This window comes from Budorcas taxicolor, chromosome 7 (genome assembly GCF_023091745.1).
Source record: "Budorcas taxicolor isolate Tak-1 chromosome 7, Takin1.1, whole genome shotgun sequence".
NCBI classification, from domain to species: Eukaryota; Metazoa; Chordata; class Mammalia; order Artiodactyla; family Bovidae; genus Budorcas; species Budorcas taxicolor.
In genome coordinates this window covers 58,765,139-58,791,757 of record NC_068916.1, presented here as the reverse complement: position 1 = coordinate 58,791,757, position 26,619 = coordinate 58,765,139, and the positions used below count along the sequence as shown (strand labels likewise).

Below are 26,619 nucleotides of genomic sequence, written 5' to 3'. Positions count from 1 at the left end.
TGACACCCTGATTTTATCCTGGTGAGGTCCTAACCATAGGAACCTACTAACCCATGTCTGGAATCCTAACACACAGAAACTGTGAGATAAAAAATCATGTTATTTAAATCAGTAAGTTAGTGATAATTTGTTATTCAGTGAAAGAATACTGATACATTAAATACCAAAGGTAAAAAAAACACACAATAATTGAAAAACCAACAATAGAAAAAGAAATAAAATAAAATAAAGCATTAACTGCAAACAGGATAGTTGGACCTACTAAATAAACAAATTAATGTAATATTTTGAATAAATTTAAGTCATACTGACCAAATTTTTCAAAAAGCAGTTAAAGATAGTCTCATTCTCCAGATTAAACAAAACAAAAAGTTGCCAATAAGAATGGTCTTTTCCCCTATAAAATTAAGCTTAAAATATTTTTTATATGAGCATAAATAGATAATCTGGTGGTTAACAATGTTTGGAATACTAGGAAATAACTAATAGCATAGGAAAAAAAATCTCTCCTTACACGAAATTTTAAGTATACAATAAAAAAAAGAGATAATTGGTGTATTGATAAATAATCAATAAATATAAATTCAAGGAAGTAAACAAAAAGGTAACAAATGTCAAATTATGAAAAAGTCATTAAATATAAAGGGTAAATATTCTTGATCAAATGTAAGGAGTATCCATGTAACTGAAAAGAAATTTAGCAACTGCTTTTAAGAGACATTTCTAACACAAAATTACAAACTAATTATTTAATTAATATGATATGGATGGATGGTATCATTGACTCAATAGGCATGAGTCCATGCTGGGCTGGATGAAGCACACATGGAATCAAAGTTGACAGGAGAAATATCAATAACCTCAGATATGCAGATGACATCACCCTTATGGCAGAAAGCAAAGAACTAAAAAGACTCTTAATGAAAGTGAAAGAAGAGAGTGAAAAAGTTGGCTTAAAACTCAACATTCAGAAAACTAAGATCATCGCATCTGGTCCCATCACTTAATGGCAAATAGATGGAGAAACAATAGAAACAGTGAGAGACTATTTTTGGGCTCCAAACTCACTACAGATGGTGATTGCAGCCATGAAATTAAGACGCTTGCCCCTTGGAAGAAAAGCTATGACCAACCTAGATAGCATATTAAAAAGCAGAGACGTTACTTTGCCAACAAAGGTCCATCTAATCAAAGCTATGGTTTTTCCAGTAGTCATGTATGGATGTGAGAATTGAACTATAAAGAAAGCTGAGTGCCAAAGAATTGACGCTTTTGAACTGTGGTGTTGGAGAAGACTCTTGAGAGTCCCTTGGACTACAAAGAGGCCTTAGACTACAAATGAACATGAGTTTGAGCAAGCTCTAGGAGTTGGTGATGGATGGTTAGGGAAGTCTGAGGTGCTGCAGTCCATGGGGTTGAAAAGAGTCAAACATGACTGAGTGACTGAACTAAACTGAAATGTTTTTACATCAAATAAATTAGAAGCACATTTAAATTAATCATGACCAACTCCTTAAAAATTAATAGCATTATGAAACTGAAAGTCACTCAGCCACGACCCCATGTATGGATTCTCCAGGCCAGAATACTGGAGCGGGTAGCCTTTCCCTTCTCCAGGGGATCTTCCCAACCCAGGGATCAGACCCAGGTCTCCTGCATTGCAGGCAGATTCTTTACCAGCTGAGCCACCAGAGAAACCCAAGAATGCTGGAGTGGGTAGGCTATCCCTTCTCCAACGGATCTTCCTGACCCAGGAATCGAACCAGGGTCTCCTGCATTGCAGGTGGATTCTTTGCCAGCTGAGCTACCAGGGAAGCCCCTAACAGCACTATCGACAAAATTAAAAAAAGAAGAAGAAGGAGAAGAAGAAAAACAAATCATGGAAGTCAATTAAGAAAAGAGCAGTGCATAAACTTTGTGCTGGGCTTCCCTCTTAGCTCAGTCAGTAAAGAGTCTGCCTGCAATGCAGGAGACCTGGGTTTGATTCCTGGGTCAGGAAGATTCCCTGGAGAAGGAAATGGCAACCCACTCCAGTATTCCTGCCTGGAGAATCCCATGGACAGAGGAGCCTGGCAGGCTATATCTATTGGGTCACAAGAGTTGGACACAACTGAGCACAAACTTTGTCCTATGGAAGGGAGTATACATTAGTAAACTGGTCATTTAAAGGAGTCTGGGTTTTTAATATAGTGCCATCAGCATGGATGGCTTTATATCAAAACATCCAAAAGCATCCATTGCAAAAGCAATGCAAAAAGAAAGCTGAACATGCCTAAGAATAATAATAACACAAGAAATATAACAATCAAGGTGATTATCTTTTCTTTCTTTGTTTTATGATAGAGGCAGTAGTCATACTTAGAGATCTTCCTAAATTAATGAAAGGGTCTTTTTGTGTTAAGCCTCTTATTTTTATACTTTTCTTAAAACTGTTCCTAATATGTACATTTCTTGGTGTGCGTACTACAAAAGAATTTTCTTTTTTTATATAAATTTATTTATTTTAATTGGAGGCTAATTACTTTACAATTTTGTATTGGTTTTGCCATACATCAACATGAATCCGCCACGGGTGTACATGTGTTCCCCATCCTGAACCCCCCTCCCACCTCTCTCCCCATACCATCCCTCTGGGTCATCCCAGTGCACCAGCCCTGAGCATTCTGTATCCTGCATTGAACCTGGACTGGCAATTCACTTCATATATGATATTATATATGTTTCAATGCCATTCTCCCAAATCATCCCACCCTCTCCCTCTCCCACAGAGTCCAAAAGACTGTTCTATACATCTCTATACGTCTCTTTTGCTGTCTCGCATACAGGGTTATCATTACCATCTTTCTAAATTCCATATATATGCGTTAGTATACTGTATTGGTGTTTTTCCTTCTGGCTTACTTCACTCTGTTTTAATAGGCTCCAGTTTCATTCACCTCATTAGAACTGATTCAAATGTGTTCTTTTTAATGGCTGAGTAATACTCCATTGTGTATATGTACCACAAGAATTTTCATTATTCCCTCCAGCGTGGGTGTGTATACCTGGCACCCAAATAAGGACACTCCAGCATCCTCAGTGTGATACTAGTAAAGCTTCCAGCACTGCACTGAGAATGCTGGAATGTCCTCACTTCTCCCGTGAAATGTATTTGGGTAGTGGATCACATAGGCTTTTCTAAGATCAAATATATGTTGTGTGTGTGCGTGCTCAGTTGTTCAGTCGTATCTTGCCGGGAGCCACCACGGGAGATCCCACCCATGACAAGGTCATGTGGAAGAGAACTGTTAAGCAAGGCTTCAGGACTCAAGGGGCTCCCTAGGCTTTCTCAAGCATCTACCCCAAAACCAGAATCTGTCTTACTATTTCATGACTTTCACCAACTCCTCTGAGATTAACAGGGGGCTATCCCCGACCACCTTTCTCTGGAGAAAATCAACTTAGTGCTATAGCTAATAAGTCTCCTGGACATGAGAGGAATATTTTAAATCAAATCCCCTCTGTTAGCATTCTAGCTTGCTTGGCAGGTATACCCAGACTTTTACAACTACTCATATGATTGTTTACAGCCCCCCAACTGTGAGAGGCACAGGAAGCCTAAAACATAGAGCCTTTTAAAGAGTTAAAAGTTATTAGAGTAGTGCTGGTGTAGGATTTCATTATTGGGCCAATGCTTGTTGCTAAGTTCCCATATCTATTATCCACTGTGCACCTGGGAGTGCATTAGCTAACATAGTTGGAATGTAAGAAAAACAAGTGTAGCTTTGAAATTAACTGCATCAGACTTTTGAGCTAATTGGTTCTTTCTTGTAACTCACTGCACCTTTGCTCCGTGAGAAATGTAACTTGTTTAATACTTTCTGAGGCTGACATAGATTAGAAATGTAAAGAAAAAACATTTCAAGGGAAAATAAGTTTTCTGGTTGAGCAGCCTTTATCAAAAGAGGGTCATAAAATGTCCACAGGCCTCCAAGGCCAGAAGATAATGTACACAATATTGTCTATGGGAAAGGTTTGCAGAAAAAATCCTGGTTTCGATAAAGACAAAACAGATGTAATGACTCTGTATGACTTTGCATCTTTCATTTCCCTCTATGTATAAGTAAAGGTATAAAAGACCCTTTTGAAAATTAAAAAAATGGGTCTCGCTCCCCAAAGAAGCTTGGTCATCCCATGTTTTTCTTTTCTCTCTCTCTCTCTCTCTTACCCTCTTTTTCAGGCTGATCCCTTGGAGCATAGAGGCTCCCTGCATTCACTTACCTGCCCGGGTTTCTAAGACCTGAATGGGAAGACATTCTGCATCTTCACTCCCTCGGGAGACCGGGGGGGCACCTGTGGCGTCCATGAACAGGGCAAACTCCTTGTCTCAGAGTTTCATTGGCTTTCTATGTAAACCAAGGAATATCAGCCTCTTTCTCTCCTCTATTTTCTTATTTACAATATTCTTTCCGTATCTCTCTAAATCATCCACTGACACCGTTTTTCCTTCAGGTTCCCCTGGATCCTGCAGGGACTGGACCCCAGCAGTATCTGACTCTTTGTGACTCTATGGACTATAGCCCATCAGGCTCCTCTGTCCATTATGCAGCCATAAAAAAGCTTTCTTCAAGCAAGCTAAGTGTCCATCCACAGGTGAATGTATAAAGAAGTGATGTATATATGTACAATGGAATATTAATCATAAAAAAGAACGAAATAATGCTATTTGCAGCAACATGGATGGACCTAGAAATGATCATACTTAGTGAAGTAAGACAGAAAAAGACAAATATTACATGATATTGCTTACATGCGAATGATGTACTCCCCTGGTAGCTCAGACGGTGAAGCATCTGCCTACAGTGCAGGAGACCAGGGTTTGATCCCTGGGTCAGGCGTACATGTGAAATTAAAAAAAAAAAAAAGATTCAAATGAACTTATTCACAAAATAGAAATAGACTTATAGATATAGAAAACAAACTTATGATTACCAAACGGAATGTGGGGTGGATAAATTAGGAGTTTGGGATTAAAATATACACACTATATGCAAAATAGATAATCAACAACATGATCACACAATATATGTAAAATAGATAATCAACAAGAACCTACTATATAGCACAGGGAATTCTATTCAATATCTTGTAATAAGTTATAATGTAAATGAATGTTAAAGAAATTATAACTTATATGTGTGTGTATATACGTGTGTATGTATAACTGGATCATTTTGCTGTACACCTGAAGCTAACACAACATTGTAAGTCAACTTATTTCAATTAAAAACATTTTTTTAAGCTTCCTTCATTTTCCTTTATGTGTGAAAGCCTAATTCAGCGTCATAGATCTAGGGCTGGAAGACAGGTTAGATACTGCTTTATTTTTGCTTTTCTTTCTTTTTTATAAACATCCCTAGGGAACAAAATCATAAGGAGCAGAAACTTGGCACGAGAGGCAGAGCCTAGCTGCTGAACTCTGAGCTTAATTTCCTCATCTGTAAAACAGGGCTAAAAACACCTTGTTTCTTTGTTTGCTTTGAGATGTAAGAGAAGTAACACCTGCATCTGGAATAATATCTGGAAAACTGCACTTTTCTTTTTCTTCAGAATTTTTTTTTTAAACAGAGTAATTCTATCCACATGCTTTCTCCTCCTTTCTCTCTCCCTCCCTCCTTCTCTTTCTCCATCTCTTTTTCCCACAATTCGCTCTTCATCATATAAAGAACACCACACACTGCCAGGCAATACTTACCTAGCAGCTGCTGAGGGGAAAAAAACACAGACCTGGAATATAAGAAACAGGCTTGCAAAATGATTAAGAGCCCTGGATCTGGACTGCTTGCACTGGACTCCTGAACAAGTACTGTGAACTTAGCCAAATTCTGTTAAGTCCTCTGCGTCTCAGATATAAAATACAAAACAGAAAAAAAATGATGACAGTGGTAGTAGCTCCCTCCTAGAAGTGTTACGAGTGTCACATAAGCTCACATGTCAGCACTTAGACGGGAGAGCGACACACATACTTCATAATGTCAAAAGTGCTCAGTGCAGCTCAGTCGCTCAGCTGTGTCCGACTCTTTGCCACCCCATGAATCGCAGCACGCCAGGCCTCCCTGTCCATCACCATCTCCCGGAGTTCACACAGACTCATGTCCATCAAGTCAGTGATGCCATCCAGCCATCTCATCCTCTGTCGTCCCCTTCTCCTCCTGCCCCCAATCCTTCCCAGCATCAGGGTTTTTTCCAATGAGTCAACTCTTCACATGAGGTGGCCAAAGTATTGGAGCTTCAGCTTTAGCATCATTCCTTCCAAAGAACACCCAGGACTGATCTCCTTCAGAATGGACTGGTTGAATCTCTTTGCAGTCCAAGGGACTCTCAAGAATCTTCTCCAACACCACAGTTCAAAAGCATCAATTCTTTGACGCTCAGCTTTCTTCACAATCCAATTCTCACATCCATACATGACCACTGGAAAAACCATAGCCTTGACCAGATGGACCTTTGTTGGCAAAGTAATATAGCAATTATTATAGCATAAGTAGTATTTGAGCAGATGTTGAATAAAATGTCTACAGCTGTTGGGATTGACATACATACACTATTATATATGTATGCTTTAAACACTATAAAATAGAAAACTAGTAATTACCTCCTGTATAGTACAGGGAACTCTACTCAATATCCTATAATGACCTACAGGGGTAAACAATCTCAGAAGAGAGTAGATATGTGTATGTGTCTAACTGATGTGTATGTATAAAAGATATATATGTATAACTGATTCATTTTGCTGTAGAGCAGGAAGCAACATATTGTTTATCAATTATACTCCAATAAAAAATTGTTTTAATGTACATACGACAGGCTTAAACAGGATGTGACAATAAAATGAGGGCATACTTCCTTTTCATAACCAATTTATGATGGGATTAATAATCCTCTGTTCAAAAATCATCCGATCTCAAAGTTTCCTCAAATGCTTCTGAGATTTTTTTCCCGCCATTCTTGCTATTTATGTGGTTGGGAAATAGATCTTCTAGTGCACCTGCCCTCAGTTCTTTATCAAGCCACCATTCTAAAGTTTCTGTTGCTGGTGACCCTTGGAATTGATTACTTTTTGGTTACACTGTTGTCCAGCGGAGATCAGCATTACTAGTCTCTTCTGTTATCAACTGAAGAAGGCAGTTTCCCTAAACTGGTTGTCTTTGCTACTCAAAACGTCCCTGAACAAAGGTTCTACTTTTTGACTGGAATTTACTGAGGCTTTGTGAATAACAAAAGGAAGGTAAAATACTGAAGATAACGTTAAAAGGCTCCTTGCATGGTTGGCTCTTCTTTATTTAAGGGTCATTTCCCCAGAGCAACAGGTTCCCAGGTATCTTCCCCTAACATTTAGCTATATAATAATTATCTTCTCCTCCCCCCTCCTCCTCCTTATTTTTATTCTTTATCAGTACCTAAAATTATCTTATGTATCTGTTTATCTATTCCCCTGTTTTAGAAAGGGAGTGCTTATTCATTCCTGAGTTCTTGGAACCTAGAATAGGTCATGTTTCAATGTAGGAAAACAACAAACATTAGTCTTAAAAATGGATGAGTGAATGAATGAATAAATGTACAGAACCAGACCTGCCTTAGGGTGCAGCTAATTTTTGTTCATTTTTTAGATATCAACCTGCATATGACTTCTTCAGGCAATGTCCTCCATGACTGACTAGACAAGATAAGTGCTCCCTGTGACATGATCCCTCTGTACTCTTTATCTAAAGTAATTCATTTTATTATCTGTCTTCCTTCCTTGAGATTCAGGTCAAGAATTAGTTCTGTTTCATCCTGTAATGGATTCCCAACTCCTAGACAAATACACCCCATGTAGTTGGTGCTTGACAAATCTTTTCCAAAAAATAACTATTAAAAGATTATTCAACTTGATGAAATAATATACAAAATTAGGAAATAGCCTTCTTGTTTAATGGAAAATGAAAAAATTGAAACTATGTGAAGAAATCATTTTATTAATAATACTAATTTGACCTAACCAGGATTTTACAAATTTCTGTTTTTTTTTTTCTTGACTCTTAACATCCCTCACTCATGAGTCATTCTGTTCCCTCCCCCCAGCCCTGTGACTACATATCACAAATACCTGCAGTGTCATTATACAGAAACTTTCAGAACATCACTCAGCAATAAATGCTTCATTTAACCCATAAAGTACTAATACCTAACATTAACAAACCTAATGACTAAGGAAATAGTTTCCCCATGAGTACTTTCACATTACTCTGTAAGAGGTGAAAACTGTAATAGTCCGTGCTCATATTGTTACATTTGGTGTCGTCAGACTAGAGCTACATTCAATGTGACGTGTCTGGGAGTCAACCTGCCTAAGAATTCTCAGTCTTCAGGAACGTGAAGATGGTAGCATACTCCTACCCAGATTTCCGTGGCCAAAGCATTAAAAAAGTCTCTCACTCTTTTCACACTTAGGCTCTTTTTCTGTTCTATTTTGTTTTCTGTCTTTCATGCTCAGGCTTTAAACACTATTTTTCACATATGTTCACACAACAGCAAAGAACCCAATTTAATTAACAAAAAAAAATCACAATTAAAAAAATTAAATATATAATTATATAAAAACAATATTATACTATTCAATTTTAAGGCAAAATCGCTCAGCCTTTGTCCGTGCTTTGGGGAAAAGAATATGTATTTTTTTGTACTGCAGTTTCCTCATTTGCTAAATGGATATAATAATGGCCATCGAGTTCAAAGAATTGCCTTATGGTTTAAGGGAGATAGTAATCATGAAAGCAAGAACTATAGCTCCCATGTATGGTCTACATTGTGGCAAATACTGTGTTAGAGATGTGAGTTCATTCCCTGGGTTGGGAAGATCCTCTGGAGAAGGAAATGGCAACCCCACCCAAGTATTGTTGCCTGGGAAATCCCATGGACAGAGGAGCCTGGCAGGCTTACAGGCTGTGGGTCCCAAAGAGTTGGACATGACTGAGCACACATGAGAGAGAGAAGTATTGTGTTAAATATTTTATCTACATAGCCTAAATAAACTGTACAGAAATCAGGTAATATTGATAGATTTCAAAGATGAATAAATAAATAAGAAACCAAGACACAAAAGATGAAACAGCATGCCAGTGAAAGCTATCATAGTGTAAAACTCTAGTTGGCGCCATTGATGCTGTAATCTCTCTATCTATATATATATATATGGCGATCCCTGGAATCATCCAGCAAAGCAGCCTTAAGTGCCAAAGCCATGATTCAGTATGGACACAGATGGTTACTAGGCTTACTGTGGGGATTATTTCATAATGTATCTAAATGTCAAATCACTGTGTTGTGCACCTGAACTTGACATAATGTTGTGTGTCAACTATACTTCAACAAATAAAAAAACTCTTAAACGTAATGCTCTACCACTTGGTTAACTATGAAGTACAGCACTGATGCAACAATATTAGCTGGTATCTCCACAAACAATTATAAACCTTAAAATAACTTTATTGAATGTCTTAGACATTCAAAATATGCTAGTTAAATGTATTTAAAAGAGAAAACTGGTTACAATATTTACCAGAAACAAATTCAAGAGAAAGACCGTATACCCAAATAATGGAGAAGAGAGTAGACCACTGGCTGAGTTTAAATGAGCATGATGGTACTGTTCCCTTTTCACTGGCATCATACAATGAAGTATCATTACGTTTTGTGGGTTCAGAATATAACATGTAGAGGCAACAAAATTACATGCGCTTTATGCAAAGAAAAACTGAGATTCAAGTCTTATAAGATCTGTTGTGTCTTCTGAGCAGATTTTAGTCCAAGTTTCAAGAAACTGGTATGTATGTTGAAATAAATCTTTTAAGATTTTTTGATGTGGACCATTTTTAAAGTCTTTACTGAATTTGTTACAATGTTGTTTCTGTTTTATGGTTTGGTTTTCTGCCTGAGAGGCATGTGGGATTTTAACTCCAAGATCAAGGATTGAACCCTCATCTCCTGCATTTAGAAGGTGAAGCCTTAACCACTGGACAACCAATGAAGCCCTTTAGAACAAATCTTATAACAAATAAAATATTCCCTTTTGTCTCAAGAATAATACAGAATGATTTAATAATAATAACTGCTTATACTTAGTGAGGGCTTACAATGTTCCAGGCTTCGTGCTAGTAATGTCACAGTGATGGCTTAATCTAACCCTTCCAACCACTCTTGTTAACAGTTATTAATATTATTATAACTTCATCTTACAGATGCAGAAATTGAGGCATGTAAACGTTATCCTGCTTGCCATAGGTCACAAGCTGGCTGTTCATTTTTGAAATGAACATCTTTATCAATCTGTGCCAAATAGAAAAATAAGGCAATCATTTTAGTGCATAGCAAGTTTCTAAATGAGAAGCTTCAGGTTCTTAGCTATTAAAAGTAGCCCCAAATTACCAGTCTGCTAAACATTTTAACTATATTACTTCATCAGAGTAAGAAGTGTGTTGTTTTTTACTTTCAGTGTGGACTTTACAGAGAATTTAAGTAATCTGCCCAACTACACACATTTAGTGATAGAACTGGAATTTGAACACTGCTTTGCCTAACGTTAAAGCCACCTCTTGTAACCACAATGTTTTACTGACTCTAAAACTCCTTGACCCTAAAGAGAGTTTGACCAAATGTCCCAGCTCTACCCATGTGTCATTTCTTCTCTACCCTCTTTACTGGATCAAGGACCATCACCTTCCTTGCTTCTCTATTCATATAGCTTAATTTGCTGAATGTTTTTGGAAGAGGCTATCGACAAAATTTAATTCTTTTGTTTTTCCTCATCCATAATTCCCAGAACCCACAAGCTTTTTCCACTTCTAGAAGCCAGAGAGGAACGGGATAGAGAATCAAATCCTGACTCTGATTCTGGAACCTTCCTCCACAGACCAGGGAGGTGCACACTCCAGAAATGATGTTCCCTCCTCATACAAGTGGTCATCTCTGCTCATTTGTCCCATTCCAGGCAAGAGTCTCCATCCTTCCACACATAAACACCAAGTGAGTTTTATTTTTAATAACAAGAACAATGACAACAATTAGTATTTATTAGAGTCTTTGGTTTCTCAGTACTTGCTAAATGTTTCTTATTCTTTATACCATTTCATTCTCATTGCCACACACCCTGAAGTAGGTATTACTATCACCATTTTGCAACTGATAAAACTGAAGTTTGTGCAAATTAAGTAATTTTGTCATGAAGCCCATAAGCTGGAGGATGAACATTGATTTTCCTGACTCCTAAGCCCTTGCTCTGAACCCTTGCCCCATATTACATCTGATCCCATCCCATCAAAATGTAGTTCATGTTTGAGCATAAATATAGCACCGATGTAGTGCAAACAAGTTCACACATGCATACACAAGGATCATCATATTTATGTATTATGCAATTCCACACCTACAGGTATTTTCTCACAGTGTCTTTCAAGTTTCACTTAGCAGCATTGTGACCTAGCAAGTCATATGAATTCTGCAAATAGTATTGGTATTCTGATGCAACTCAGTGGAAGCCTTACTATTATAACAAAATTGTCTGAGGCATTTTGTAGTTTATAAACATTTTATCTAGTTCTCACTTGGGGTTCATATCAATCATAAAATGTGTGATTATCTCATTTTGCAGAAGGTGGTACAGTTTCTGATAATTAGACAATGACCTGAAATTAGCGGCTAGCAGGGGAAAGAATGGGGAGTTTAATCTCAGTCAAGCCCTAAAGCCTAGGCCCTTTGCATCACGTGCTTCATGAATTACTTCCTCATCCTATGCTATCTCTTCACGCTGTAGTTGCTGGTATTGGTCATCTTGTGGAATCCAATATTTCCCCAGATGGAAATCTCCAATCACTTGTATCATTACTACACCAGAACGCTTTTACCTGGGTGGAGTCCTTATTTCTTCCTCTCAGTCTTTTACTTCCCAGTGAAATGCCTGGATACAGTCCAAAGTAAAATGAGCTGGATGGCTTCATGCTCTGTGATGCTGAGTCAGCTAAAGTGGGGTCTGCGTGACTGAAGACAGTTTTGTCTCCAAAGGCAGGTCTTTTATCTTCTGGGCTATCTATCTCCAGGGCTAAGAACCCAACAAACCAGCACTTTGTCTGGGATGGCTTCTGACTTCTACACTAGCACTTTTATTTGTGAACTCTGTTTTCTAAGTGCATGAGATAGAAAGATAGAAGCCCTCTATCATCTGAAATCCTGTATCTATAGTTATTCAATACCTGCACATTTTCTGATTCCATCACTCATATGAACAGGACATTCAGTAATAATCTAAGGTAGGACTTTTTGTGAGCTAATGTTAATTCCAATACAAACTACTAACTATAACCCCATTTAAAAAACCCTATGATCCCAATCCAGCTCAGAAAAATTTTATAAGTGGAACTATAAATTATAAATGTGGAATTATAAATAATTCCACAGCATTTTACTGCCAAGGCTGATAAAGAAACTAGATTGCATGACCTATTCTTTAGATCCCATAGGCCAAACCACCATTATAGCCTTCCTATACTACTGCGATAACCTTTGAAAGGTTCTGTATTTATAGTCTTGTACCCTTACAATCTAATCAAAGATCAGCCAATATGTTATTTGATGAAATAAAGTATGTTGTCAGTCTCCTTCTTAGCACCATCTTATGATTTCTCTTTAGTCGTAGAGTAATATCGAAACTCCTTATAATGCTAGTTAGATTTTATTCAGAGAACATTCTCAGAGAGACTCCTGGAAAATTCAAGATGATCGTCAGTCAGTCTATGAATACCCAGCAGAGAAAATTTTCCCTATAAAATGTTGCAATTCATGGGGAAAACCTGAAAGCAGCAAGAAAGAGAGATCTTTTTAATAAAAAAACAACAGAGAGATAACCACCAAAAGGAAAACCATGCTTCTTATGGGGATCTGAAATAAAGCATTCAGAATCTATGCTATACTTAGGCTTTTACCAAAAACCAGGATTATTTAGCTTGAAATAGAGCAATGGAGCTTCACTCAACTTTTATTTAGACTTTTTTCTGAAGACTCTTGGGATTATGGCATCTGTGAAACTGAAATGGAAACTAAAAATCAGTTATTCTAAGATCTTTCATCCATGAATGAAGACAGTAATGCCCAAAGAAGAATGAGGTGCCAAGATATTTGACTCCACAAGATAATCAATACCGGCAACTGCAATGTGAAGAGATAGCTTAGGATGAGGAAATAATATGAGTTGGTGTCAGAGCCAGGACTGGAACCCATGATTCCACACTGCCCAGTGCTTTCAAACAATCTGTCATAAAAAACCAGCTTCTCTTTTCTTTCTTTCCTTTTCTTTTTTCTTGTTTGTTTTCTATTCCTCACAAACCAATGCCTTAAATTAAATGAAACATACACCACCAGCCCTCCATTTTAATGGGGGATTGATTCTAGAACTCCTCATGAATACTAAAATCCACAGATACTCAAGTCCTTTATCACACATGTGCCAAATATGAGTCCACATTTCTCTACTGGTAGATTTAACAGGCATAAAGGCACTCTGTAAGACTGATACACATCTGTTTAAATGCTTGTTCTCAATCCCATAATTATCACATTCAGAACAGCAACAGATTGAGGACCAGCACTGGTCTGCGGACTGCACTTTGAGTAGCAATGCTCTAATGTCCTGCCTAACCAGTCACCTTCCAGATCCACAAGATCCTTCTCGGTAGCAAGTTGACATTTGACCTGCATAAACCCTTACAAAGCAGGCTGTTGCCATCTCCAAATGCAATCCTTGTTCTTCAGAAATTAATTTCATCATGAACTCACTTCCTTTGATGAGTTCAGAGAAATCCTGGACCTAGTAGTGACTTCAGCCAGAGGAAAGAAGGTTCCTCATACTGAGCATTTTAATAACGAAAAAGGCTCAGAATGACCAGTGTTTAAGAATACACTAAGAATTTTTTCAGACATTTATTTACCAAAGAAGAGCACTGAGGAACATATAGTCATTTTTTTTCAAAACTGCCCTGTAGCATCATCCTGTTTCTACCAACACTTCTCAATCTGTCTTGTTTCATTTTTTCCATGTAACCATTCCCTCTTTAAACTTTATACCTTATTTGTTTTCTATATCCTCTGATAATAGCAATATATAAGTAAATTCATCAGTTACAATCCTAAGTGCTTTATGCACATTCACTCATTTGCTTCTTAGAACTATTGCTGTCCTCAACTTTAGAACAACTCTGTGAAGTAAATGCTATTACTATCCTCAGTGCAGAGATGGAGCATAGAGAGAAAGTGGGTGGGTTCTATTTGAACTTTGTAAGATAAAACAGCTGTAAGACACTCATCCGTAGATATTCACAAGGCTGCTATATGTAATCATGAAATTCAGGAGAGCATTTGAATTAGACATTAGAATCCTCAGTCTGTGGATGCAAACTAGGGTAGTAGACCTGGAGGACATCTTCTAGGATCATTTGCAGAGTTAAAAGGGGTGGGGAGGGGCCGAGCTCTGAAGAGCACCAGCCACGCCGTAATCTGTCGTTAATGGTGTCACATAAGTGCAGTCACTGGATCCTGTGTAACTGAACTGCTAATGAAAGCATCTCTGTTTATAATGGAAAAGGGGCCCAGACTCCACTATCTTTTGCCTTCAAAAAAGGGCAAAGACAAATATTAGAACATGTTGTCAGTGACTAAGAAGGCCTGGAAACTATGACTGAAACAATGTAACTGTGGGAACAATGCAGAATGGCATGCAAATCAGTAACCACAGGGCAATCACTCCATCAGTCTGCAGCCTTCTGAAAGATTCTCATGGGAGGCAATGGGAGACTAGTTCTTTGTGGTTAAAGAAGATGAAATTAGGACATGTGGGTGAAAGCTACAGAGAAACATATTTCAGCTTGCTTAAAGAAGTGTTTCCCATAGCCAGAGCTCGCAAGGTGGGCCTGGTTGCCTGTCAGCAGCCACTAGTGGGTGAAGGCCAGGTTCCAGCTGAGGGTTAGACAGGACGGGTCCTCTCTGTACCCATGGGAACCCTCACAGCCTTTCCCACGGTTGTGAGGAAGGCTGTGAGGATAGAATGGGTATTTTTCCTGGTTGGGCAAGATCTATGGGACAATAGCCATGTGGTTCTCAGACAACTCTCCTTGACTGTGACATGGGTTACATAAAGGCCAACAATAGTGCTCAGAGAGCGATGGCTCTTTGAGTCCTGTCAAGCAGTACTTGAGGTGTCCTCCCAAGTTGTAGGAGGAAAACTCTAGCTTCAAGTCTCTCTTGACTTCACTAAAGGCAGACTCACAGAAACCTCCCATCTGAAACCACCTCAGAGCTCTAGCTGAGTTCACACCACATAGGATCTCCCTTTCAGCACCCCTAACAAACGCCCACCTACTTCTATTTATACACCTTCCACGATGAGGAGCTTTCTGCTTCACAAGGTACCCATCTGTGGTTCAATAGTTCTCATTGTTATTAATAAAAATAAAAACAACAGCAGACATTTAGTCGGTTCTCACTATGTGTCAAACTAACCTGAATACTTTCCATTCATTAAACCATTAGTCCTTGCCACACAGACTTATTAAACAGATGAGGAAATTAAACATCATGATATGAGGAATATGTCCAAGGCCATGAAAAGTGATAGAGCTAGCTTCAAAGAATATGATTTTCACAAACTTCAATCACTCATCAATCAATTCAACTGTAACATGTCTGAGAATCACCTTTACTGTTATACAACAAAAATTTCTCTTTAAATGCTTTTGTTTCAATTTTTTTGAAAAGCCAAAATCTACTTTAAACATTTCTTATATATCTGGAATCATAAAATTGTCTACTCGTTATATATTTCCCTAGTATGTCGTAAACATAACTAACAAAATTTTTCAAAATGTTAAATCATGTCCTAGATAAAAAAAAATCTTTCTTAGCACCATTTTGTATATTCTGTATTTTGGAAAACATTGCTCAGAGCTATATTATTTCTCATTTTTTAAATACATATTTTGAATCAAAAACTCAATTTTTGCAATTATTTCTCACTGTTGGTATTAACTCTGCCCTGTGAGCCTACAGAGAAAAAGTCTTGGCAATCCTGTCTTTAAGACTGGTTTTCACGTGTCTGAGAAGACCCTATCTCCCTGAAGTCTTCTCAAGGCTGGTCATTTCCTGTTCCTCCAACTCTTAGAGTTTCTAGAGTCCTCTAGACCCTCTCAGGCTGGTCACTCTTGCTTAAATTACCCTATACTGTAAAAGTAACCACAGTCGTTATTATATAAGGCTATATACAACCCTAGTTGTAAAACCCAGAATCTTTACACATATACCCAGTAGGTGCTTCTGTACTCAGATTCAGATGGAACCAGGGCTGGGGACAGAACACAGCTTGCTGGAAAGAACATGGTCCCAGCCCAGAAGACATGGACTGTTTCACAGCTCTGCCCACCCGCTTGATTTATAGGAGCCTGAGTTTATCCAGTCGAGAAATGAATATAGTGTCTTGTTGTGCCAGCCTCTCAGCACAGTTGAGAGGACAAAATGAGACAATTGACACACAAATTGTGTAAACAATAGAGTCCAACACATCGGTTATCGCTCGAGCAGACCATATGGACTTCCCCAGTGGTCCGGTGGAAGCCATCCACCCTTCCACTGCCGGGGACACAGGTTTGACCTTGGTCAGGGAACGAAGATCCCAGACACCACACAGTGTGGCCATTAAAAGAAAGAAATTAGGCTGCATGGCCTAAATACACCATTATTTAATCCTATGAGTGACCTTTGAACCCTGACTACTTTATAACTCTTCTAGAAAACATCAACTTAGTGTTGTGGACCACGCTTGCTGGTCAAGTAAGTCACCATGTGAGGGTTGCTAGATTCTAGTCACTGTTCCAGGCCTGGGATACAGTGTTGAATATAGAAGACAAGTAGGGTGGATATTCAACTGGTACAAGCTAATGGTCATACTGCTCACTAAGATACTGAAATATTCCCACAACAGTGGGCACATAGACATTTTCTTGAGTCCCATAATTAACCTGCCCTGCTTATTTACTCCAACCCCTCCCTCTGGACTCCTGAGCCTCCTCAACAACTTAAAGATCAAGGAGGCCCCTGGACCCTGTTTCAAGACTTCGGCCAGTGTCAATCCTGACTGTTTAGTGCCATGTGACACTGGTTGTTAAGCACTTGGAATATCACTCTGGGAAAAGAGGTTCCATTCCACTGAGAAGATACAGAGTAAACAGTGAATGAAACAATGCACGAATCAATAGCAGATTGTGATAAGAGCTCTAAAGAAACGAGATGGTAGTTGGGGTGAAGCAGGGGTGGACCTCAGATAACGAGATAAGGAAAGGCCTCCTTGCGAAAGTGAGATTTTTTTGAGACAGGAATAGGGAAGAAGGAGTGAGAGCCACCCATGCAGAGATCACGGGGAAGGGCACTGGAGAGAGAGGAAAGAGCATTGAAGGGAGAGGAAAGAGTGGGAGCCAAAGCCCTGGGGCAGGAATGGGTTTGGCATGTACGAAGGGAGAGAGAAGGCCCCTACATCACAGTCAGCGTTGTCCAAACTAGGCCAGTGCGGCAGCATGTGAGCATGGGCAGTCTCTGGTAACAAACCTGGGTTTTATGCCAAGTGTGAGGAGAAGTCATTGGATGATTTAAGAACACTGAAATGTGATGATCATATTTACAAACGCCTGGTTCCAAGAAACTCAGAAGACACTGTTTTCTATCGTCTGTCGACCAAAACTGCAAAACCTGAGGCTGATGAACGATCTGATAGATGTTTACCTGGTAATGATAACAAATTCACCAGCCTAGAGTCTGGGATCAAAACAGGTGGGAAATCAGACACCCAGAAAACCTGTCTTGCAAGGTTGGAAAAACAGGAAATGACCAACCTATAGACATCTTAATGGGAACATAATCTTCTTAGACACTTAAAAACCAGCCTTGGAGACAAAGCTGCCAAATGTTTTCCTTTCTTTTTTCTTTTTTTTTCTTTTTTTTTTTTTTTATAGTTTCTCCTTTCTCCTATGTTTTCCATCTCTCAATCTTCGCATTTGTTTACAGATATACTCAAGGCTTGGACGTGAACTAACACTGCTGCAGATCACCTATGTGCCAGATATTGCATTAGACAATTTGCACAAGTTGATTTTCAATGTTGTGTTCATCATTACTGTACAGCAAATGATGGCCATCATTAAAAAGTCTACAAACAACAAATGCTAGAGAGGGTGTGAAGAAAAGAGAACCCTCCTACACTGTTGGTGGGAATGCAAATTGGTGCAGCCACTATGGAAAATAATACAGTGGTTCCTCAGAAAACTAAAAATAGAATTACCCGTAAAGCAACTATCCTCCAATTAAAAATAAATTTTAAAAATAATAAATTAAAAAAAAAAAGAATTACCATATGACCCAGCAATCCCACTCCTGGTATACATCCAAAAGAAACTCTAATTCCTATGTTCAAAGCAGCACTATTCACAGTAGTCAAGACATGGAAACAACATAGATGTCCACTGACAGACGAATAGACAAAGAAGATGTGGTATGTATGTACAATATTTTCCTTTCTATAGTCTGACTTCCATGACAATCAGGTAAAGTGGTTCAAGGAGAAATTATCATTTCTTACCATTTTATAAAGAAGAAGCACCAGATTCTGCAAAGAAAATTACAACTGTGCTGCACAGAGCTATTGGCAGGGGTTATTTTACCTATTTTGCTTATTGAGAAATCAATCAAGAAAATTTGCCTGATTTTACATACAATCATCACTGCTGGCTTAGACTAGAATACAGGTGCCCTGATTCTCATTATAATACTCCTTATGATGTTGGGGAATAGAGAATTTTGTAACATGTGCTAGTCAACTGAAGAATGACCCAGCCAATTCCCCAAGTACTATTCAGCCCACATATGTGATGACTATCTGGTCAGCCATTCAGACAACCTGTTGGCTTTATCGAGTGTTTAGAAGGTGTACATGCATTCGGTTTAGTGTATATACACTTCAGTTACTTTTCATTCTAAATTTTAGAGATGGCTAAAATCTGCCCAGAAAATTATCTGTGATTGAACTGTCATATAGTCAGAAAAAAAAAATCTAAGCTTTCTAAAGATGACCCAGAAGATGACAGTAGTATAAGGGAAAGAGGGGTGGATGAAGAAGGAAGAAATGCTTCTTTGTTCCTTTCCCTAGAGACCCCTAACTAACCTGTAACTGGTACTCACTCAGTCATGTCCAGCTCTTTGTGACTCCATGGACTGTAGCCTGCTGGGGTTCCTCTGTCCACGGAATTCTCTAGGCAAGAATACTGAAGTGGGTAGCCATTCCCTTCTCCAGGCAGGGGATCTTCCTGACTCACAGGTTGAACCGAGGCCTCCTGCATTGCAGATTCTTCACTGTCTAAGCCACCCAGATGATTAGTGGGAAGCTGAGATACCCACAGTTATCCAAAAAGTACAGAATAATAGAGGTATACATCTTATGGTCATTATACACTGCTACTGAATAGTAGAATGTCAGAAACATGAGAAAAATCTGTTGCCCACAGAATGGAATTTAATGTCAAGGTGGCCTTTCCCATACTTTGGCAATGAAGTTTTCCCTCTGGACCCTCCTCCCTGCTGCATAGGTCCAACTTCATCTCCATTTGGTTCTCTCCCCATAACTTATTCCTCCTTCACCCACGTCCTTAGCTTACTTTGATATCTTCTCTCTTCCAATAGTCTGTAAAGTCCTCTGCAGGGACCATGTCTCCTTCTCTCCCTAATTCCATAGCATCAAGCATGGTATATTTCATAATAAGGACTCAGTTCAGTTCAGTCACGTCTGACTCTTTGTGACCCCGTGAATCACAGCACTCCAGGTCTCCCTGTCCATCACCAACTCCCAGAGTCTACTCAAACTCATGTCCATCGAGTCGGTGATGCCTTCCAGCCATCTCATCCTCTGTCATCCCCTTCTCCTCCTGCCCTCAATCCCTCCCAGCATCAGGGTCTTTTCCAATGAGTCAAATCTTCGCATGAGGTGGCCAAAGTATTGGAGTTTCAGCTTTAGCATCAGTCCTTCCAATGAACACCCAGGACTGACCCCCTTTAGGATGGACTGGTTGGATCTCCTTATTAAATAACACATAATATAGCCATAACTTTCATTTATGGAATAACATGTACCAGGTGTAAGTGTTTTACCTAGTTTATTTTTATCCTTTTAGCAATCCATGATGTAGGTGTCTTCAGTATCATTTTACAGAGGAGCAGATAGAAGCTTGAGGAACTTAAACAACTTGCCCAACATCACCTAATTAGTAAGGAGCAGCTCAATTCACATTTTTTTTTTTTGATACAAACTCAAGAGTAACCTGCATACTAATCTTGGCTGCCTCTCTGTACTACTTCATTATAAAATTGAAAGGAAAGAGCTGGAATGATGAGACAGACTCAGACAAGCAGCCACTTGCATTAAGGAAGCTGGACCAGTTGAGCAGCCAGCAGAGTCCACATTCTTGCTGGGTACCTGGGTATTAGAGGGTGGGCAGGTATCTGTGGGAAGGAACTCATTTCAGACCTTAAGCTAGTTCCCATCCCCTTTAATACCAGACAAACAAACTGAAAAGGAGCTGCCCTGTGCTCAGGTGTGCTGCATGCTAATCCTGTACTCCTTGGGAGAAGAGAAGCAGTAGTAAATGTTTACTACAAGTCTTTTCCTGGCAGATAGAGAGCTGAGTCAGACACAGTCGACTGAGATTGTGAAAAGGTAGACAGGCAGCTTAACAGACGGTGATGCAGGTTTCTTGTTACTTAGCCTTTCCCAGGAGCTGGGGAGCAGGATGCTCGCACCACAGTGAGAGTGGATATTTAGAAGGAGTAGGAGGTGTCCTGGTGAAGGGGAAATATGCCAATTTGGAAATCCAAGGTCTTGAAGTTGTTGAAAAAGCTACTGAAATGAAGACAGCAAATACAATGGGGTGTGGTTTAGTAGAAACAGGCACTAGCCTTGAACTTAGGAAACTACATTTGAACTTCAGTGTTGGAACAAACTTTGAAAATCATGCAAATGGAAAACATTTTGAAATGTTAATTAATATGAATTTGTTGCCAGAATTTTGCTTCATTCCTTATTTCTTCCTACATTCAATCAGCTAAGCATTCTCCATCATTGCCGTGGAGATGAAGTGACAGAAGAAGACAGAGAAAGCAAAGGGAGTCGGTTGCTGGTTTGGAGTTTAGTGACCCATACATTATGCCTCAGCTATAGATGCATGAGGTTTTGAAAGAATATATGATATGGTGATGATATAAATGATAAGAGAAAGTTTACCTTGAAGACAAAAGATGGGTTCCAAAGGCTGAAAGCAAAAGATAAAAGAGACATAGAAGACAGTTGGACAAAGAATGAGAAGAAATAGCTGGAGAGACCTTAAGAACAGCACTGAGTCAACATCCAAAAATGACCAGTGACCATCTGAGCAGGACCATGTGTAACCAGGGCCCAGGAATAGAAGTTACAGCCTTCAGACATGAAGTCTTGCATGCTGCCAGTACTGAGTAGCTATGATGAGGTCCTTCCTTTGGCAGAAGTTAGCATCTAGCACACTGATAACCAAGCACAAGTGATGGGCCACTGATACCCTGGCCCATAAGTTTGTTCGATCCCCATCCAGCATATCCTAGAACTGTCAAGTATTTTTTTAAAATGAAACAATTGTATTCAAATTCTCCAAAATTTATACTCAGTATGTTGTTTTCAACCTGTTTCACTTTTATAAAATGGTTGCATTGTTTCACTTTTCTTTTATAGTTTTCTTTTATACTTTTTCTGTACAGTCTTCAATAGCAGCCAGAGTCCTGAATTGCTCAGTTCGAAGCCCCTGTTTAAATTTCTTCTCAATATCCATGGCCAACCACTGTCTTCTAAATGAAATACTTTTGGTCTTTTGAATCCCTGATAGGGTGAGACTGCATTGTTACCCATAACCACACGACCTAGTTCAGAATCAGTCTTAGCATCCAGTTTTGCATTTCTAATCAAATTTACAACCCACCTTTCAGTTTCTTCTGGAGTTACATTCAGTTTACCTGCCAGCATGTTAATGGTGGTACACTGATGGATACAGTGTATTTTGAGAAAAAAACTTCAAATATAAAGAGTTCGGCATTTTCAATGACATCGTCAAGACAAGTCACCAAGAAGAAACCATTCACTAGCACAGACTCATATTTCCTCAGGTTTTTCTGAGCCCTACCAAAGTCAAAGTTAACATATAAATATTATACAAACTCTGTAACTGGGTTTTTATATGGGTAGGACTCCTGTTAAATACTTTTGACCAGATCTTTTATGAATAGTACCTGCCAGCATTTTTGAACATCTTTGTTTGCATGACTACTGGTGAAGAATCCACCTGCAACGCGGGAGACCTGGGTTCAGCCCCTGGGTTGGGAAGATCCTCTGAAAAAGGGAAACGCTACCCACTCCAGTATTCTGGCCTGGAGAATTCCATAGGCTATACAGTCCAGGGGGTCGCAAAGAGTCGGACACAACTGAGTGACTTTCACTTTCACTATGATGAAAAAGCATAGAATATGTAGACACATTGTATAAAGCACGTTAAGATACTGTGGCTCACGAAGGAAGAGATCAACAATGCTATTATACTCTTTGGGGGTTATTGAAGACAACAGAGACCAGTGAATGAGCCGTGTTTGCTACTGAAGAGACTGAAGTGGCAAATTCACAGACTTATTATCTATGATCTCTTTTAGCCACATAAGGTCTTAACATGCCTGCATCCCAATTCCACATGAAGACTTCGGAGGCCGGTTTTCCCCAGGGTGGTCTCAAAGCATTTCTATCCATTGTGGGAACCAACACTCTAAAGAAGTAAAAATATTCTGCTACTCCAGAGTAATTTCCACATTTATACTGGAACTTTGCATACCAGCAGAGTGGATCTAAATATAGAATTGTCAAGTCTACATCAGCCTCCTTGGACACTTGTATACCAAAGAAATAGATACTTAGAGGGGTTGGTAGTTTAGAAGAAAAACTCCCCCAATACATGAACTTTCCAGGTGGGAATGAAGAAAGTCTCCAGGGATTTCTCCTGTAGCTGACAGTCCAAAAAATAGTTTACCCTCGATGATTTTCAGAATAATGATCCCCAGTGATACCTGTATTCTAATCCCTATAATCTGTGAATATGTTGCTTTATATAGCAAAGGAGACTTTGTAGATGAAATTGAGTTTAGAATTTTAAGACAGAAAGATAACCCTGGAATATCCTGGAGGATTCAATGTAATTATAAGGGTCCCTATAACAAGGAGGTAGGAGTTTCAGAGTCAGAAAGGGAGCTATGTCAATGGAAGGGGAAGTTGGAGTGAGCTAGGGCTGTGAACCAAAGAATGCGGGTATTCTCTACAACCGAAAGGCAAAGAAATGCATTTTCTCCTAGAACCTCCAGAGGGAAGCATCTTGTTAATAACACAGAATCTTGAGTCTTTCTCTAGATCTACGAAATCAGATTATCTGAATTTGAGCCCAGACTTCTCTAATTTTTAACACTATTCAGGCTATGCTATATAGTCAGTCTATACTAGCCCATGCACAGCAGGTTGAAAACCACTGCATCTAAACTGACAGATCAGCCTCTGAGACCACTGTCACATTCAGACATGTTAATGTCCTTTACCACATAAACACCAAGTGGTCACTCAGCTTCATAAAAACACTTAAAGGGATTATGATGTCATCACCTCTTGAATAATACAGCTTCCCTTTATTGAATATATCCTTAGGACAGTCAATATGCTAATATTTTATGCATTATCTCATTTAATCTTAGAGCAACCTTATAAAACAAGTATTGATGATGTAAGTTGTGCATTCTAAGTTGCTCAGGTTGTATCTGATTCTTTGTGACCTTATGGACTGTAGCCCACCAGGTTCCTCTGTCCATGGGATTCTCCAAGCAAGAATACTGGAGTGGGTTGCCGTGCCCTCCTCCAGGGGATCTTCCCAACCCAGGATTGAACCCTCATCTCTTGATTCTCCTGCGTTGGCTGGTGGGTTCTTTACCACTAGCACCACCTGGGAAGCCAACACTAAAAACGATCTAGGAAAGTTAACTGTAACAACATGGAAAGGGTAAAAGTATGGTTAACATGTAACTGGAATTGCTGTTTTTGATGCAGCTGGGGAGGAGGAGACAGGATCTCAAACCAGCTCGACTCATTCCTACCAAGGTACCGATGTGAGGCTTCCCTTCCATATCATCTCTCCTCCTACAGGTGTTCAGAAGGCCTCCTGTCATCTCAGAAACACCTTAGAATATATCTGGTAAAAAAAAAAAAAAAAAAAAAAAAAAAGTTGTTTCTATACAGGGAAAGTAGAATAGAGCTGAGCAAAGTTTTGGTCCCAAAGAGCTGTAATTCTCAGAGGACACTGACTAGCACTTTGCCAGTGTTTCATTAGGAGGCCTTTACAAAATGTGAAGAGGACCGAATGGCATTGATGACTTATGACAGTGGTTCAAATGCCTAATGTGATCCCATGATGTGCATTAATGATCTGACTCTCATCTTGTGATAGAGGATGTGCCCCTATTGATAGTTGATGGGCCTTAGCACCAATTCCACAGCACCCCCTCTCATTCCCTTGGGTACTGTGAGCCCCAGATAGGCTAGGCTTCACCAGTCTCCTCTCTCAACACTGTCTTGCTGCCACATCTTAACTTCTAGCCCTGGGATTTTTATTTGATATTAGGAGGCAGTGCTCTGTGACTCCTACTCTATTTCCAAACCGACCGTTTCAGCATATACTTTGTATTCTACTTCCTTCCAGACATTCTGGCCTTTGCTTCTAAAAGCCAAATTCAAAATCCTTTTTCTCAAAGTACTCTTGCAGTCTTGAGTTTCTAAACCCTGACAGTATAAACTGGCAGTGGATGTATGAGATTCAAGGGCATGTAGAAGAGGGGAAAAAAAGAGGGCTCTATATACAATGTTTCAATATACTATTCTTCTCCATAACCATAATTCCCAGGGTCAAGTAGGCAATAAGAGGTGAAGCCAGGAACTCTACCCATCTCTCTCTAATGCCAAAGTCTAAATAACATCTAGTTACTCATTGGACATCTCTAACTATTGAACTCAAGCCTAAATGCCAGCAAATTCTACCCATAGGTCCTAGATGTGGGCTTACAGGACAGATACAAGTTCCTCCTTTCCCAGGACAATCACTGAGAGACCTGAAGATCATTACCTGGGCATCTGAGTCATCACTGAGCTAAGTTACCACCAAGTTCCTTCTACTCTTCTATACACACATGGGATTTCTTATTTTTTGTCGACCTGGACCTACTTTTGAATGTGTACAATTTCTTCATGTGTCCCTCTTGACTTGTGACTTTCCTAAATAAGTTGTGTCATCACAACTAGGGGAGTCCAAAGTCAACTACAGACACTTTTCTGATCTTGTTCATGACGCCACATTCCCAAACCGAAGGATAAGTGTACCTTGCAGTATGTGTGCAGATTTCTACTTCCTCTGTCTGCCAGATATTTACAAGCTCAGGGAAGACATTTGGGATTAATTTAGGGTGTGCCTCAACTTGCTAGAGCCCAAAGAGCACTCACATGACCAGGGCATGCAGAAGTTGATAAGGCAAGGAAAAAGGCTCGTGAATGTATAACACAGCAGTAGATTTAGTGATAAAGAGAATGTGAAGTCAGCACAGGGGAGCCCCTACTTCAGAAACCTCAAGTTGGAGGACAGCAAAAGATAGGGTGGGCATGTTTGCAAAATGATACAGTGAAAGGGGCAGGAGTCTGTAGCTGATCTGACAATAACTTTCTTTGGGACCTTGAATAATCATTTAACACTCTGAATTTTATTCTTCCCATATGTAAAATAATACAGTTAAACTAGAGTGGTTTCTAAAAATATTTGATTATGCACTTCGATCAGAAAAGCATTTCTGCAGATGCATGTGAAATTATGTCTATTTTATTTATTTATAAAAATGTCCATTTCATCATAGGGACCAGATGCAAAAGTAGGAAGTCAAGAGACATGTGGAGTAACAGGCAAGTTTGGCCTTAGAGTGAAATAATGAAGCAGGGCAAAGTTTACCAGAGTTTTGCGAAGAGAACACACTGATCACAGTAAACACCCTCTTGCAACAACACAAATGATGACTCCACACATGGACATCACCAGATGGTCAACACCAAAATCAGACTGATTATATTCTTTGCAGCCAAAGATGGAGAAGCTCTATACAGTCAGCAAAAACAAGACTGGGAGCTGAGTGTGGCTCAGATCATGGACTCCTTATTGCCAAATTCAGATTTATATTGAACAAAGTAAGAAAAAGCACTGGGCCATTCAGGTATGACCTAAATCAAATCCCTTACAGTTATACAGTGAAAGTGGAAAAAAAAAAAATCAAGAGATTATATCTGATAGAGACTGCCTAGATGGAGGTTCATAACATTGTACAGGAAGCAGTGATAGAAAAACATCCCCAAGAAAAAGTAATGCAAAAAGGCAAAATGCT

General features: G+C 39.3%; 1 pseudogene; it reads right to left on the bottom strand.

Annotated features, from left to right (window-relative positions):
• Positions 1-16,330: 16,330 nt before the first annotated feature.
• On the bottom strand, positions 16,331-23,122 carry LOC128051048 (eukaryotic translation initiation factor 3 subunit E-like; annotated as a pseudogene).
• Positions 23,123-26,619: the final 3,497 nt, after the last annotated feature.